General features: G+C 35.7%; 1 long non-coding RNA gene across 1 annotated transcript; it reads left to right on the forward strand.

The window, feature by feature from the left end:
• The first annotated feature begins 877 nt into the window (after positions 1-877).
• Positions 878-8,435, forward strand: LOC110914968. The gene is made up of 5 exons (XR_002578660.2): positions 878-991; positions 4,900-6,616; positions 6,703-7,437; positions 7,980-8,051; positions 8,127-8,435. It is a non-coding gene; the product is annotated as an uncharacterized LOC110914968 (long non-coding RNA).
• Positions 8,436-17,296: the final 8,861 nt, after the last annotated feature.

The following is a 17,296-nucleotide window of genomic DNA, read 5'->3' on the forward strand; positions in this document are numbered from 1 at the left end:
TCTCATTTATACTCTTTCCAACATTAGTTTTCAAACGGCTATAACGTTTTCATAACTTAATATTTTTTAAACAATTACATCGTATATTAACGGGCGTCTCATTCCCTTTAATTCAAGCAGCCCATTACTATAGTTTTCTTAAAAAAATTACATGATTTTGAATACCCATTACGTGATTACGTGATTACGTGATTTTGAATACCCAACACATGACTACGTGATTTTGAATACCCATTACGTGATTACGTGATTTCATTATAGTATGCGGTACCACACTGAGTGATTACGTAATTACGTTACAATAGTTGACTAAGTATTATTACGTGACTACGAGATTTTGAATACCCATTTCGTGATTACGTGATTTCATTATACTATATTTTATGTGAAGCTACACGAGCGATTACGTTATAAGTATATTTGTAATAACATTAGTTATAACAAATCATATTGAATGTGTAATCACGTAATAGGTTTATATCGAATGTGTAATCATGTAATGGTTTATGTAGAATGTATAATCACATAATGGATATTCAAAATCACGTAGTCATGTGTTGGGTATTCAAAATCACGTAATGAACTATTGGGTATTCAAATTCATGTAAATTTGTTTAAGAAAACTATAACAATAGGCTGCTAGAATTAAAGAGAATGAAATGCACGTATTTTTTTTAATATTAACATATGAAAAAGTTATAGCCGTTTGAAAATCAAGGAGAAAGTTGTTTCAAGTGAGAAAGGACTAAATTACCCTTCAAGCCAATACCACTTGTCCTCTCCTCTATGTCACGTACAATTCGTATAACAGATTTGTCTTGTATGGGATCCTTTCTCCATAAATACATACATGATATTGCTAAAAGTTTTTTTCACAAGTAAAACAAATCTTTGATACCTCTCTTCTTCTTCTTCTTCCACGCAGCTTACACCAAACTCTAACCTGCTAGACTTTCTCCAGCTCAGATCTTCTCTTTCGTTCGCAATTAAGGTAACAATAGAAATGTAGTTGTCTGTTTTGTAGATCTGTAAATACTAAAACCTTATAAACTACTTCACCCACACTATTTTCCGTACAAGTTCATGTTACTATTTAAAACACACAGTTGAAGTAAACTTAAAACATGTATTTGAGGGAAACTTAAAACATGTTTTACAAGATATAATTTGTTACTAATTTTTTAATGTGCTACATGTATATAATATATACTTGAAATAAAATAAATCTGGTTTAAGTGGATCTAAACAAAATTACTAATTTTATTTCTTCTTAACAACGATTTATTCCACCTTCAAGTATTCAAATTGAAACCTCTTTTGTAAAGGGCTAAAGTCAAACACCATACCATAACCATAGACCACCAAGTCATGGGTTATGGATTACGAAATCTGAAAAAAATAATATAAACAAAATAGAAAATTTATGTTAAAAAATAGAGTAAACTGCCAAAATCGTCCATGAGGTTTGGGCATGTTTGTCAGTTTCATCCAAAACAACTTTTTGTATGATATTGCCCTTCACTTTTGAGATTTTTTGTCATTTTCATCCAAACATCTAATTTGTTTTGTTTTTTCTATCAGACATTTGGATGAAAATGGCAAAATATCCCAAATCTCAGGGACGATTTTACAAAAAAAAAAAGTTAGACGTTCAGATGAAATTGACAAAAAAATCTCAAAAGTGTTGTTTTTTATAAAACTGACAAACATGTCCAAATCTCAGGCACGATTTTGGCAATTTATGTCACACCCCAACCGATGGCGGAAACATCGGGATGAGACGAAGTGTGTATAGATTGCAAGAGACGTCATAACACTATGTGACAATATTTAATTTAATTCAAATTTCATTGCAATACTAAATGTCATACAAGATTCAAAAAGAAATAACAACATTGTTTCATAACATAACATAACAATAAAAGATAGATTAATCTAGGTGTGTATCTAGTCCACCCTAAATCTTGTTTCGTCTTGAATATCATCTCAATAATTAACCTGCAACATGTATTAAAATAGAGTTCAATGCAAAAGCAAAGGCGAGTATACAAGTTTGACTACATAGCATAATAGAATAAAAACTCATATCCAACATGTTACTAAGTGAATAAATTTACTAGCAATGCAATTTTTGGCGTACTATATGATCAAACCCATGAATACAACGCATAAAATAGCCTAATCCCAATAGTTTAGCGGGGTGGTAATGTTTAACTTAACAATACCCAATAGAATAGCGGGCGGGGCGTTAATCCTATAGCGCTATAATTGTTAAGGTGGGCTAGCAAAGTTAATGAGCATATAACATTCCAAATCGTTCATAGAGCATACAAGCATAGCAATTATTCACAATAGTTTCATGTCACGTTCATAGATAGAGTATGTTTTGTTTAAGCGTAAAAGTTTTTTTGAATAGGCATACATGTTGCATCCCAAAGTGTAAAGGGGAAAAAGGGATCGAGTATACTCACAAAATTCGCATATGCTTTCCGATTATCCAATGCGACGAAGTTGATGAGGTTTGAAGATTGAAAGTGTAGGGGTCAAAGTTTAAGTATGTTTAGAGTCGAGATTCGGAATTAAGATTCAAAGAATAACAAAGTGTGTATCATGAAAATAATCACTATGGTATTAGCACTTGTCTTGACACTATAGTAATCCTTATGGATTGTGTGTGATTTCATAGGTTCAAGACCTATTAGATTCGTGACAAGGAACTACACACATAGTGATAAACTTATTAACTTGGTAGAGGATTTATATAATCACTATCAAGGGTTCGGTTTTAAGGATTATTATAGTCGTATTATGTACATAATAATATATATAAAGTCATGTAGGAGGCGGGAGGTCGAACCTTCCACTTTGGTACCTCTTGGTGTCATAAGTCAAGTAGGAGGTGGGAGGTGAAACCCTCCACTTTGGTACCTCGAATGATATGTTAAAATATAGGTCATGTAGGAGGTAGGAAGGTGAACCTTCCATTTAGGAACCTCATAGATATGTACAAGAAATAATACAATTAACTAAGCAAAACATCAAATGATGTGTGGACTTGTTTATGTAGGTTAGCCTAGGCTAGCCAAGTAGTCACACTATCTTCAAGTTCAAGACTTGGCACCACTTGTGAGTTAAGAACTCGATTAGAACAGAAAGTTTAGAGTGTTTAGGCACTCATATTAAGTGTAAAACAACCTTGGTTTGGCTTTACTAATCATACAATAGACTAGAAGCATAAGAACACAAGTTTGTGTGAAGTATACAAGAATTTAAAAAGTTTTAAAACAAAACAGAAAGTTTATGGACACTTTTAGGGTATTTCCAGATCTTATTTCTCCAAGGAGAGATCAAGGAATCATGCCCAAAGATTATCCAAACATTTAGAAAGAAGAATCAAGTGATTTGGTTGAGTTTTGAGCAAGTTATGCTCATTTTTGTAAAGGCTGAACAATCTGCTCGAACTTGTGATTTCAGCTGCGATTTGAGAGGTTTTTTGAGAGATTAGAGAGTTGTGAAAGTGTATAATGGCTTGGAGAACACTTGGTTTTATAGGGGAAGGATTAGGGTAAGTTGGTTGGCAATTAATAGGATTAGTTGGGGGGGTTAAACTATAATAAAAAAAAACAATTAAAACTGCCATAGAAGGCTGTGAACGTATGGGGGCTGCCATGTTGTGTTCATTTATATCTTTTTTTTTTTTGAGATAGAGGCCTACCATTGTTACAAGCTACAATTACATAGCCAACAACTACCACCACAACTTTGTAACGCTCATAATTATTACAAGATACCATTAATATATAAAACAACTACAACCACAATACATGCGGCTGCAGCTGCTGTGTTTCATCTTTGTTGTTGTTTTGTGATACATATATTAGACTAGGTATTAATATGTTATAATATGTTAGGATCTAAAATAACTTATTAAAACATCAAGTAGTGATAGGTGGAAACAATAAAGGAAAAGGAAGTTGTTTTTGTTGATGTTGTCCGATCTCATGATAGCCTTTATTATTATTTATTTATTTATTTATTTTTATTCTTATGTTAAGTTAGGTAGTGGTTCATATTATGATATGTTAGGATAGTGCACATAATACTAACTATGAAAATATTATGTGATTTAGTGTTTAAAAAAAAAGGTTTAAAAATGCTGGGCACAAAAATCGGCCATAAGGCCACTTATGCATATCTTTGTTTTGTTGGATTAATTACATAACACGAGTACATTATATAATGTCATATAATATCTTTTTCATATTGCTAATTAATAATTTATTTAGCATATGTACATAGTTTACTAATATTAATGACTAATTTACTTAAAGACATGAAATTTAAACAAGTTTGTATAAAGTAAAGTATAGGTTATGCATTATGAACGTACAATCAAGTGTTTGCACGTATAGGTTATCTAGAATCACGTATTGATTGTAAGTTACGCATGTGTTTACAAGGGTACGAGTATGAATCAAATGTATTATATAAGGATTTAAATGTTTAAGTAGAAAAAAAAACGAAGTATAATTGGTATGAAATAAATAAATTTTATTATTATCGAAGTTACGAATTACGAAAACGGAGGCGAAATATGAATACGATACGGATGTAAGTTTCCAAAAATAGGACCGTAAGAAATCTTTTCTAATTACGGTAAGTTTCAAAAAGCGAGGCGTTACAATTTACTCTAAAAAATAACTTACACTCTTAAAATAACTTATAAATTCTAAAAAAAACAATATAAACAAAATAAAAAGTCGTGTTTTAAGAAAGTTTTTGAAATTGGAGCCGGCCCAAGAATCAAGCGACAATACCTTTATTATTATATATAATATAATCTTTATATTTTAAATTACGAAAATACCCTTTTACATTTAACATACAATATGTATGCAGTTAAGACCATGGAGCAAACTGGCGACAAAATCGAAACATCAGGGAGTAAAATGACTATTTTTAAAGGATTGGGGCAAAGCCGTTGAAACGACCAAACCACAGGGAGCAAAACAGAAATTTACTCAAATAATAATATTAGGCACGGTTTCTATTATTTCCTCATAGTACACTGGAAATAGGACTGATAAAAGATCTAACCTAAATATGTGAAGGGGTCCAAAATCCAAATGGTTTTGAGTTTTTGACTGCTTATGAACCACGCATGTTGTTTATGTAATGAATTATACATTTAGGTGTTGTTTGTTTTTCAGAGATAAAATGTTTGCAATCTACGGACCACATCTGCAGACATCTGCAGCTGAAGAGGTGGACCAAACCTCTGCAGTCTTCTAGAAGTCTTCTTCTAGAAGACTGTTTGTTTTTTATGTAACAAAGCAAAGATCTGCTGAAATTAACCACCTCATATGTGAACAAGGAACTAGTTTCAATTGAACTGGTAATTCAAATGTACAAATTCATGTGAGAGAACACTGATTAAAATAGAAAACAAACACTAGTCGACAACCCCCAAATTACAGTCACCTTTGTTTTATAAAAAACTTTAAACCCATTAGTGGTGATTTCTTGAAGAATTAAAGAAACCCAGAAGATATGGAACAATTGCGATTGAATTTGTGGTTTGATGAAGAAATGGGGAGAAAAACTTACGATTTCGATTGTGTTGGAAACAGTGAAGTTATTCCGTTCTTCCTCTATACCCCTGTTCTTGAAGCATCGAATGTAGGGGATGGAGATGCAAGAAATGAGTGAAACAAGTTAGATAAATAATAATAAGTTGTTTCGATTTATGATTGTAGTAGTTGTATTCTCTATTAATGGCAGATTGTAGTATTACTTACGGAGAGCTAGGAGAGGAGGCGGAAGCTGAGAACACGGTTGTCCGGCGGTGGCGGTGTTCGCCGGTGGTGGAGACGGTGATTTATGATAATGGAGGTGTCGTTGTGGAGAAGAAGGGTGCTAGGGTTGTGTTTTGGAGAAGAAGGATGTGGGGGTCTGTGGAGAAGAAGGGTGCTAGGGTTTTTTTTAGATGTGTTTTGAAAGAGGAGGAAGTGGTTTGGCAGAGGTGTGAAGATGTAAGTCCATATCTGCGCGAGGAAGAGCTCTAGAAGAGCTTTTTTAGTGAAATCTCGTCCAAAAAACAAACACGCTGCAGACCCAAAGGTCTGCGCGTGGTCTACATGGCGCAGACATAAGAGGTTAGGAAGTACTTCTTGCAAAAAACAAACACCCCCTTACTGATATTAATAAATGAATCACATTTGCATAACCTCTATCCAAAGACTACGACAATTGGCATTGATGCGAGAAACTATCTTCGAGGCTTGATCCACAAGAATAGTTTGAGAATTGTTGTTTTTGATATGGAGAACGATGATGAGCGTTACATGGTAGATGCATATTTGGAAGGCGTTAGTCTTCAGGAAACCCTCTTATCTCACGGTTGGGCATGGACGGAAAAAATGCCTTTTGACAAAAAAAAAAGATTTCATGAAGATACCGTCTTTATATGCTAACAAAAAAAAAGTATGTTATTTTCAAAACACGTTATTGTTTGATATCAGCTACAAAAATAAGCTAGTAATGAAAAAGTCGGATTGTGGGCGCATCATCAAGATACATAGAAGGTGACGTAGCAGCACCAAAGAAAGAAATCCAGGTTACAATAGCAACATCTTTTTTATATAACAATTTAAAAAAAATTACTTATTTTCTTATAAAGTTGTTTGTCAATTTTATTTGCAGCGATGTTCGCCATTTAAAGCTAACGAACAGGGTACCACATGAAACTAGCTTGCTTAATATTAAGGTTCATGCTATATGTCTGCACTACCAAATGTAAATTGGTTTTTGATAACACATCGTCACTAGATATTAAACTCAAGTTTGATTAAGCTGCAACTTTTGAAGTGGTGCAAAGATTAGCAGTTTTCTTGATAAAATCACATGAAACCAAAATCTTCAATGACTCTAGCTTTGTGGCAAACGAAACAAACCACCGGCATAAAGCATCTGGAGAATGGGCCTAATCCTAATCACAGTAATCCCTTGATGACGGAGGTGCTGCCCATGAGTTCACGACCATATTGTCAACCATATGTTAGAATATCGAGATCGAGCGACAAGTACGTGAGCTTCTTCAATAGGCGCAGTCATAGCCCATTTTAATCACCCGTTTTATTGGTCAAAAAGTTGGATGGTACGTGGCGGTTTTTTGTCAACTATCGGGCCTTGAATAAAATTACAATTGAAGACAAATATCCGGATGATCAAGAACTAATTGAACGAGCTAAGATTTTTCCTAAACTAGATCCTTGTTCCGCGCACCATCAGATTCGAACAAAAAAAAGATTTACATAAAACGGCGTCTTGAACACATGATGGGCATAATGAAGTTGCGGTGATGCCTTTTGGCCTTACGAACGCGCCGACCATGTTTCAAAGCTTAATGAATGATCTTTTTCGGCCGTATCTTCATAGGTTTGTTTTAGTGTTTTTCATGATATCTTGATTTAATATAAATTCTTGATTGAGCATGTTGAACAATTACGCACTGTTTTGTGGATACTATATGCTAATAACCTTTATGCCTAGACTTCCAAGTGTTGTTTTGGTGTAATACTCGTTAATTACTTAGGGCATGTCATCTTCTCTGTTGGTAATATTTTTATGTTTTTTTCCCAAAATCTATTAGTTGGATGGGCAATTATACTCGATGAATGTGAATGCTATTATAATTTTCAATTCTTCTCTTGTTAGGGCATGTCACCTTCTCTGATGGTAATATTTTTTATGTTTTACTTAGGTTTTTCGTTTCTGATATCGCTTGTGCTATTATAATTTTCATTTCTTTTCTTGTTACTCTAGAATTCATGTTCATTATCAAATACCTATAATATTTTGTATATTTTTCTTAAAGTTTTATCTATAATATTTGGTATATTTTTCTTAAAGTTCTTTTATAATATTCATTTCTTCTCTTGTTACTCTATGTGATTTATATGTTAAAGTTGTATTTGCAGACTCCGGAAGCGAATGATAGCGGCTTAAAAAAGTTCCTAACGAACGTTGACTACTATAGCAAGTATTCAAAGGTAGCACCTTTTAAATTTAATAACTATCGGTCCGTTGTTTTATAAAGCTCATTCTCACTAGTTTCTTCCGATTAGGTTATTGAGCATTTTTCGGAAAAGAAATGGTTCCCTAAGGATGCTACGTGGTACCCCGCCATATGTAAGGAAGGTGAAAAAACAAAAAAGACGTGACACATGCTACAGTTGCAACAATTGTTGCGTCAACCTTAGAAGGAAAACTTAACTCTGTGGTCAAGGTTTATCTTATTACTCTAATCACTTCAAATTAGCACCAACAACTTAGATTAACGCCAACCTTTTCGGTTGTGACAACTGGCACTTTTCCATGTATTCCGTACAGTATAAACAGTAATTTGTACCTTAATGACTGTGCATGATTGAGCTATGATATGAATGATTTTCTGATTACTGTCATAGACATACAAATGCATTACATGTTGCATGATTGCTTATCATTATTAAATGCAACCCGGAATAGTTCAATTAGTGCTTAGAACGGAACCAGTACACTGATCAGATAAACAAAAAGTACCGATGGGAGTTCAGTACTCAGACAGACATGTTGTTAGAACACGGAATGAACCCCGGAACAAAGAGTTACACTAGAATATCATGTAGGAAAGTAGGGACTATAAAACTGCCTTTCGAGTGATGATTTAAGTGCCAGAAAGTGCCTGAAACACACTAAAACTGCAGAATTCTGTAGAAAACAGCAAAATTCAGCATTTAAACCTCAAAATAAAGTGCAGAATTATGGTATAAGTGTCTAGAATAACTTGTTAAGTGTCGGGAATCATAAATGTCATAAAAGGTACCTCATAGCACACTAAACTGCGCAATTTAGCACCTTAACGAACCGGTAACCAAAGGAACAACCGGACACTACCCGAAACACCAAAACTTAACTAGAAACATTGTTTTGACATCATGAAGCTAGTTATTATCACCAAACATCATATTACATCTTAAAATCACTAAACACATAAAACACCTAACTTAATACTTGAAATGTAACTAGAATGTTTAACTTACCATTAAAATGGAACTAGACCCCCCCCCCTCTTAAGTGGACAGCCCAACAAGGGCCCCACATCTTTGATTTCTTTTGATTAGTTTAATGGACTTGTTATTTAGATATGAAGCATAATAACCTTTGAGTAAACATTTGTTGCAAAACTTTTATAAAAACCACAAGTCTTAACCTTCTTATCATTTACCATCTTCAACAAAACAACTCCCTTCTCCCTTCAAGAAGCTCATGGCAAAACACCCCTTCATCATCATAATTTTTCTAGTCCATTCTCAAGTAATCTAAGGCATTCCCAAGGAGTTTCAAGCATAACTAAGGGGGTTGGAAGCAAAGGAGCTATTGGTGCACTAATGTCTGTAAACTTTGTCTTTATCGAGTCTTGTATCTAGATAGGATAAACCGGTGCTCAGTATTCGAGAAATTAGGTTTTGTATGTTTAAGAGTCATTTCGCACGAAATGAGATAGGTATTTCGTACGAAATGAACAAGTGTTCATTTCGCACGAAATGAACTCTACCTATTTCGTACGAAATGACACCTCTATAAATACTGAGCTGGTCTTGTCATTTGTAACGTTCGGGATTTCAGAACCGAGGTGCTGCCAGTTTGTCAAATGATATGTAAAGCTTTGAAATCAATAAAAACAAGATAATTAGGGAGAATCAAGCTGTAATCAAGTCTATATCATTGATTCCGCCTTTGATATGGATTAAACACTCTTCTGAACGACTCATTTAGGTCGTACGATGATCCAACATACGTGGTATGAGAGCTCAGGAAGAAGAGTTCATACTGATTCAGCTTGTTTTCATCAAAATCTCTGACTTCTACTCATTCTTTTCAAAATTAATCAAGATTTAACGGACAAAATGGATTGAATTTCACATATATTACATAAAACACAGTTTTAACGAATCCTTGAAAGAATTGGACATAAAATCGACCTAAAACCAGATCAATTTGACAAATTTGTGGCCGATATGATGAAATCAGCATCATTTCGCACGGAATAGTCATCATCATTTCGCACGAAATCAAATTTGAGGAGTTCATTTCGCACAGAATCGTATTTGTGAACTTCATTTCGCACGGAATCATCATTTGGAACTTCATTTCGCACGAAATCAAGTTAGTGGAATCTATTTTGTACGAAATAGTCATCTGTTTCGTATCAAAGGTGCCATTTCATACCAAAGGGCATTTCGTGTGAAGACCATTACCGGCATTTCGTGTGAAAGCTCATTTCGCGTGAAATTCATTTCACTTGAAGTCATTCTATTTGAAGACAGTTCATTTCACTTGAGATTCATTTCGTTTGAAACTCATTCCGCGTGAACCATTTCGTTTGAAATTGTTTTCAAAATCACAAAAATTTTTCTAAGTGTTTGTTGATTGTTTCAGGTACTTGAAGATGGATGATTTTCTGAATCCGTTCAGTGATGTTTTTGCTTTCACGGGAAGCACAGGAGATGATACATCAAGTAACACAAATGAAAATGCTCCAAAACCGAGTGCGAAGAAAACCATTGCTGATTCTTTGAGTGTTGACAGTGCCTATGGCACCTACAACAAACTGCCCAAGCTAATGGCAATAGAGGAATACAACTGATGGGCTAGTATGTTTGAAGAATGGCTGAAAGCTTTTGCATACCTTAGTTGGAAGAGCATGAAGAATGGTTTTGATATGGGAAGAACAGATTATGAAAATATAGAAGAGAATGAAGTAGAAAGATTTGTTGCTGAACAGAAATGTGTCGCCTTACTTCATCAATCTGTGAGAGATGACATTTTATCATTGATCGAGTACAAAGATTCCAGAGATCTATGGGAGAAACTGAAAATAAAATGTGTGGGTAGTGCCGAAATTGTTAAAAACAAAAAGAAATTGTTAAGAAAAGTATTCGATTTGTTTGGGTGTTTGAAAAACGAATCTGTGACAAAGATGATAGAAAGATTTGGTCATTTAAAGATGGAACTTGCAAGACACGGAATTGTGTATACTCAGGAAGAATTGGTTGACAAATTGTTTGATTCACTGCCTGATGAGAAAGACTAGCAGTACTTTGCTTTAATGCTAAAGAACATAATGAAGTCAACTGATCTGACATTCGATCTGTTAATCGAAAGATTGGAGAGTCATGAATTGGAGATCAGGAAAACGAACAAAGTCAACAATTCCTCGTATCAGCAGAATGTAGAGTTGTATTATCGAGGAAGTATGATACCGAAAACTGTGTCTCCGAAGACAGCTTTCTATGCAGAAAACTCAAACACATCAAATCAAGAAAGTCCAAGCAGTGGTTATCATGGAGGATCATCTTCAACTGCTTCAACTCAATCAGCTTCAAAGAATTTGTTCCAGTGCAATATAGCAGTAGACCTCAAAAATGCTCAAAACTTTAGTGAAGAATCTGCCAAGCAGCAAATGGTGTTTTTAGCATCTGTTTTGGAATCTTATGAAAGCCTTGTTGCAGGAAAAATCAGAAACACCAAATTCACCAAGGAGGACTATGATCAAATTGACCTAGAAGAGATGGAGTTGATTGATATAAGGTGGTGTATGGCGAGTGCAGTAAGAAGGGCTCAAAGATTCATGGAGATAACAGGCAGACACTCCATTGGCGGACCTTCAACAAAGCTTGGTTTTGATAAATCAAAGGTCACATGTTTTAAATGTAAACAAAAGGGACATTTTAAACGAGACTGTCGAAATGCATCTGCTGAGGATACAGCAAATCCTTTCCGTGAAGATTATTACAAAAGAGCAATCTATCATCAAAACAAGTCCGAAGCTCCCAGAATGAAACAATTAGAAGATGCTCCCAAAGAAAAGTTGAGAGCACTTGTTGTTATTCCTGATGATGAGGGATTCGACTGGAATGAATTGTTGCCAGAAGAAGATGCAGTAGAGTATGCGTTTATGACAAAAATTGTTCCTTTCAAAGATACCAGAATAGAAGAAGTGAAATACATCAACAGAAAGGTGTCAGCCCAATTCATGAAAAATAGAATCTATCAAACATGGAAAGAAGCAAAAAAGGCAAATAGATGGGATGCTGATAGAGAATGTTATCTAAATCCTAAAGGAAACATAGCTGTTGATCCAAATTCTGTCAGTGTTGAAACTCTCACCGAGCAAATTGCAGAAGAAGAAGAAGCAAGACAGAGAATGTGGTGGGGAGGAGGAGAAGCTGAGGAAAAAGAAAAAGAAAGAGAGCCGCAACCAAAGCAAGTTGATAACGGGATTATTGACACGTCAAAAGAATTCACAGCAGAAAATCTGAAGAAAATGGCTGACAACGTGCTTGCAGCGAAAGAGTTAGAGGTAGTTTCTGAGTCTGGAACTGAGTCTAAAAGCAAGGTCAGTTCTAATGATTCTGTCAATGAGTCAGGTAAGAAAGCCAAAATTGAAAGCGACTGCAAAAATTGCATGAAAGACTGCAAGATTTGTAGTACACTTGTTTACCTCAGCGGTAAAAAGACTGAAGAACTAACTGAAAAAGTCAGAAATGTTGAAAATCAGATCTTGAGTCGTGACAAAATGTTGAAAGCTTCAAATGATCGATTAAAAGATCTAACTGAGAAAATTGAAAATGATAAAATTGACGTAGAACGAATCAGGAAAGAAAACGAAAATTAATTCATGAAAATCGTCAACTTTTAGAAAATTATGAGAAGCTAAAAAGAACGGTAAAAGATTCTGATGAAAGAAATGCTAAAACGAGCAAAGAAAATTTGCAACTGACAGGAGTTCTTAGGTCAAAAGAAGAGCAAATCAATCAACAGTTGGATGAGATTGCTAAGTTGAAACTTCAGTTTCAGGAAGCTAAGATTGAGAATGAACGCATAAATATGAAACTCAACAGTTACAACTCCACAAGTTTTGTTCAACATATCGTTCCTAAACCAATTGGGAAAAACAAAGCAGGTGAAGATGTTTACTCGGATGGAACTGGGGTTGGGTATCATCAGGTTCCACCGCCAGTTTTAAATAATTTTTCAAAGAACAAATCTGGGTTGGTTAATGATGAAGAGATAAATGAAATTAAACTTCCAGAAACAATTGATGTCACATTCACTTCATCATCCGATGAAGACAGTGTCCAGTCTGAAATTGTTAAAAGTATGGCTGAAAATGTTTTGAAATCTGAAAAAGATTCAACTGAGGATGAAGAATTTTTCTGGATAAATACATTCCGAAATCAACATCCAAAAACAACTTAAATGAAGAACCTAATCTTGTGATGTACAAGATGTCGGGATCGGATAAGTTGTATTCGGATCTTGAATTTCCGTTGGAGAATGTGAATGTTGATAAACTAACAATTGTGTTCAAGTTGGTTGAGATTGACGTTTGTGAAATTGAAGGTTTGAAACGTTCCAAGTGGCAATTAAACTTTGAAAAAGATAAAGCTTAATACAAAAAACCTATTATACCACCGCATTTTTCTAAAAACAATCAAAACAGATGGTCGGGTGGTTATCAGTGTGGTAAGAACAATCAAAGAAGAAACTTTCAAAACAAAAAGTTTGTCAAGAAAAAAGTGTTTGTAAAAAGCTCAAGTTCACTTTCCGAGCAAGAATCTGAAATTTTTTCAAAAATAAATGAAGAGTTTTTTGAAAAGAAGGCCTCACAGCCTCAGACTGAAGGAACAAGTCGGGTAGTTGACACCCGAACATGCTTCAAATGCAATCAAGTTGGACATATTGCATGAAAGTGCACCAACTCGAAGCCTAAGTCTGACGTTGTTGAGAATCAGAAAAAGAAAGTTGTTGCAAAAGGAAAAGCTCCAATGGTTGTTGAGAAGAAAGTTTTGAAAAATGAAAACACCAAATTCAAAACTGAACCTGTAAAGAATGTGGTGACTAAAAATGACAAGTTTTACACACAGGTTGCGTCATCTCAACAAACATGGAAGCCAAAATCTGTTGAAAAGAAAGCAAGTTCTCTAGAACCAAAGGTTTCAGTGTCTTCAAAACAATCGTCTTCTACCACACCGGTAAAGATGAATGTTCCTTTGGATTACTATGAGAGATTTGAAAAACAAAAGTCTACTCCTTCTGAAAGAAGTGTGTAATAATCTGGTCATCCTCCTAAAAATGATTTCTTTTTATACAAAGAGGTTGAGATTGGATCTGAAGAGAGTTTAAAAATGAATGACAAAAATTTTCCACCATTGTACACAAAGACCTCACACATCAAGCTACCTGAGTCGAAAGAGGCTTGGGTGGCATCCAAATCTAACTAATTGATTGTGATATGTGCAGGAGCTTCCAAGATCCGTTTCACATTGGATTATGGATAGTGGAGCTTCTCGGCACATGACAGGGAAGAAAACCCTATTGTACGATGTTCGAGGGTTTAATGGAGGATATGTGGGATTTGCAGGCAATCAAGGTGGTAGAATAATTGGTGAAGGAACTCTATCTAATGGTATTGTCACGTTTGAAAGAGTTAACTACATCGCCGAGCTTGAAAACAATCTTCTGAGTATCTTTCAGATCTGTGATCGAATGTATACAACGCACTTCACAGATAAGGAATGTTTGATATTTAAACCAGGATTTGTTGTTCCCGAAGAATGGATTATCATGAGAGCACCAAGAGTCAATGATCTATACGTGTTGGACATGAGTGTAGCAACTACTACCACGGGTCAGGCTCATTGTTTTATGTCAAGAGCAACGGAAAAAGAATCACAATTGTGGCATCAAAAGATGGGCCACATTCATCTGCGAAAAATGAACTACTTGGTACACAATGATTTAGTAAATGGTGTTCATTTGAAATGTTTTCATCTGGAAGGGGAGTGCATTAGTTGCATCAAAGGCAAGCAAAAGAAGAAGTTACACCCTCAAAAGAAAGTCAACTCAGTTTCAAGACCATTAGAAAGACTTCATATGGATCTTTTTGGTCCAGTAAATGTCAAAAGCATAACTGGTGATCTCTACTGTCTTGTAGTAACTGATGACTATTCCAGATTTTCGTGGGTATCATTTTTGAAGTCAAAGGATGAGATGTTTGAAAGTTTGATGGCGTTGTTCAGTAAAATTGAAAACTTGTAGCAAACTCGAACAACAAAATGGAAGAGTATTGTGATGAAGAGGTATTTTGCAAGAATTTAGTGCTCCTTACACTCCACAGCAAAATGGAGTAGCAGAAAGAAAGAACATGACGCTAATCGAAACGGCCAGAACAATGCTTGCTGATTCAAAGCTACCAGTTAAATTTTGGGCAGAAGCAGTGTCAGCCGCTTGCTATACACTTAACCGGGTTCTTACAGTGAAGAAATTCAACAAGACGTGTTTTGAGCTGATCAACAACCGCAAACCGAACCTAAAGTATTTAGAACCGTTTGGGTCTCCCTGCACAGTTCTGGAACCTTTTGGAAAATTTGGTCCAAAGAGCATCGAAGGAATATTCGTGGGTTACTCAAGTCCATTGAAACGAGTCTTTGTTCCAAGCATAAAGCGGATCATTGAAGCACACAATGTTGAATGTCAAGGTTATACAATGCCACCGCAGAATCCCGATGACTCATGGCGTTTTCACTATGATACTCTGTGGGATTCATTTGACATGGAGGAAGAACCAGAGTTCTTTGATGAGTTGGATATTCTAAGAGAGTATGAGTCATCACAAGAAAGGTTTCCAGCAGAGTCTTCTAAACGTCAAGGGCAAACTTCAAATGACAATGAAGCAGGTCCAAGTAATGCTGGAGAACATGATGATATTCAGCAATCTGCAGAACATGAACATGCTCCTGAAAATCAGACGGCAGTCAACGATAATCAAGAATTTGATGAAAGGCCAATATTTGATCGTGGTGATTCAGATTCTAAGGGGGAGCAAATCCAGATTTCAAGTCAAATAAATCCAGTCGGTGAACACGATGCAAATCAGAATGTCACAAATTTGGAGGGCGAGGTAGATGTTCCAGGCGAGGTTATGCCGAGAACTCTTTCATACCATCCAGAAGAGCTAATTATTGGAGAATTACAATCAGGCGTCCGCACTAGACGACAAATTGACCAAGGGCTTACTTGTTTTTATTCTACAGTTGCTCTGTTACAAACTGAGTTCTCATTGAGTTGTTTTATTTCGCAGATTGAACCGAGAACATACAAGGAGGCATTAACTGAAGATTCTTGGGTCAACGCTATGCAAGAAGAGTTGAGTCAATTTGAGAAGTTGGGAGTGTGGAAGTTGGTAGACTTGCCTGATGGTCACAGGAAGATTAACACAAAGTGGGTGTTTAAATGCAAGAGACGACCGAGGGGTTATTATTCGTAACAAAGCTCGACTCGTAGTCCAGGGTTTCAGTCAGCAGGAGGGTATAGATTTCACCGAAGTGTATGCTCCCGTCGCTAGACTTGAAGCGATTAGAATCTTCTTAGCATTTCCATCGTGGAAGAGATTTAAAGTCTTTCAGCTAGATATTAAATCGGCTTTTCTGTGTGGGAAAGTAAAAGAGGAGGTATATGTCAGACAGCCACCGGGCTTCACCGACCCAATCCACAAGGACAAGGTCTATTTACTGGATAAAGCGTTGTATGGTTTACACCAGGCCACGAGAGCTTGGTATGAGACATTGTCTCAACATCTGCTTGCAACAGCTTCATCCGAGGAAAAGTGGATGCCACTCTCTTCACCAAAGAAGTCGATGGACATCTTCTGATTGTTCAGATATAGGTGGACGACATCATATTTGGGTCAACAAATGAAGATTTGTGCAAAGTCTTTGAAAAAGTTATGAAGCAAAAATTTGAAATGTCATCAATGGGTGAGATGAAATTCTTTTTGGGTCTTCAGGTTGAACAATTGCCCAAAGGAATTTTCATACATCAGACGAAGTATGTTCATGATATCTTAGAGAAATTTGGGATGTCCAGGACTACTCCAGCTTCCACCCCATTAGCAACGAACCATGGGATAAACTCTGATCTCACCGGAGAGAAGGTAGATGAAACGATGTATCGTTCCATGATTGGTTCGCTAATGTATTTGACTGCTTCAAGGCCCGGTATCACGTATTCTACCTGCCTCGCAGCACGGTTTCAGTCAAACCCAAGAGCTTCGCATATGGTGATTGTGAAATGGATATTGCGCTACCTGAAAGGAACTCCGTCATTGGGGTTGTGGTATCCAAAAGAAAGCAATTTCATGCTCGAAGGTTATTCCGATTCCGACTTCGGATGCTGCAAATTTAACGCT

This window comes from Helianthus annuus, chromosome 2 (genome assembly GCF_002127325.2).
Source record: "Helianthus annuus cultivar XRQ/B chromosome 2, HanXRQr2.0-SUNRISE, whole genome shotgun sequence".
NCBI lineage: Eukaryota > Viridiplantae > Streptophyta > Magnoliopsida > Asterales > Asteraceae > Helianthus > Helianthus annuus.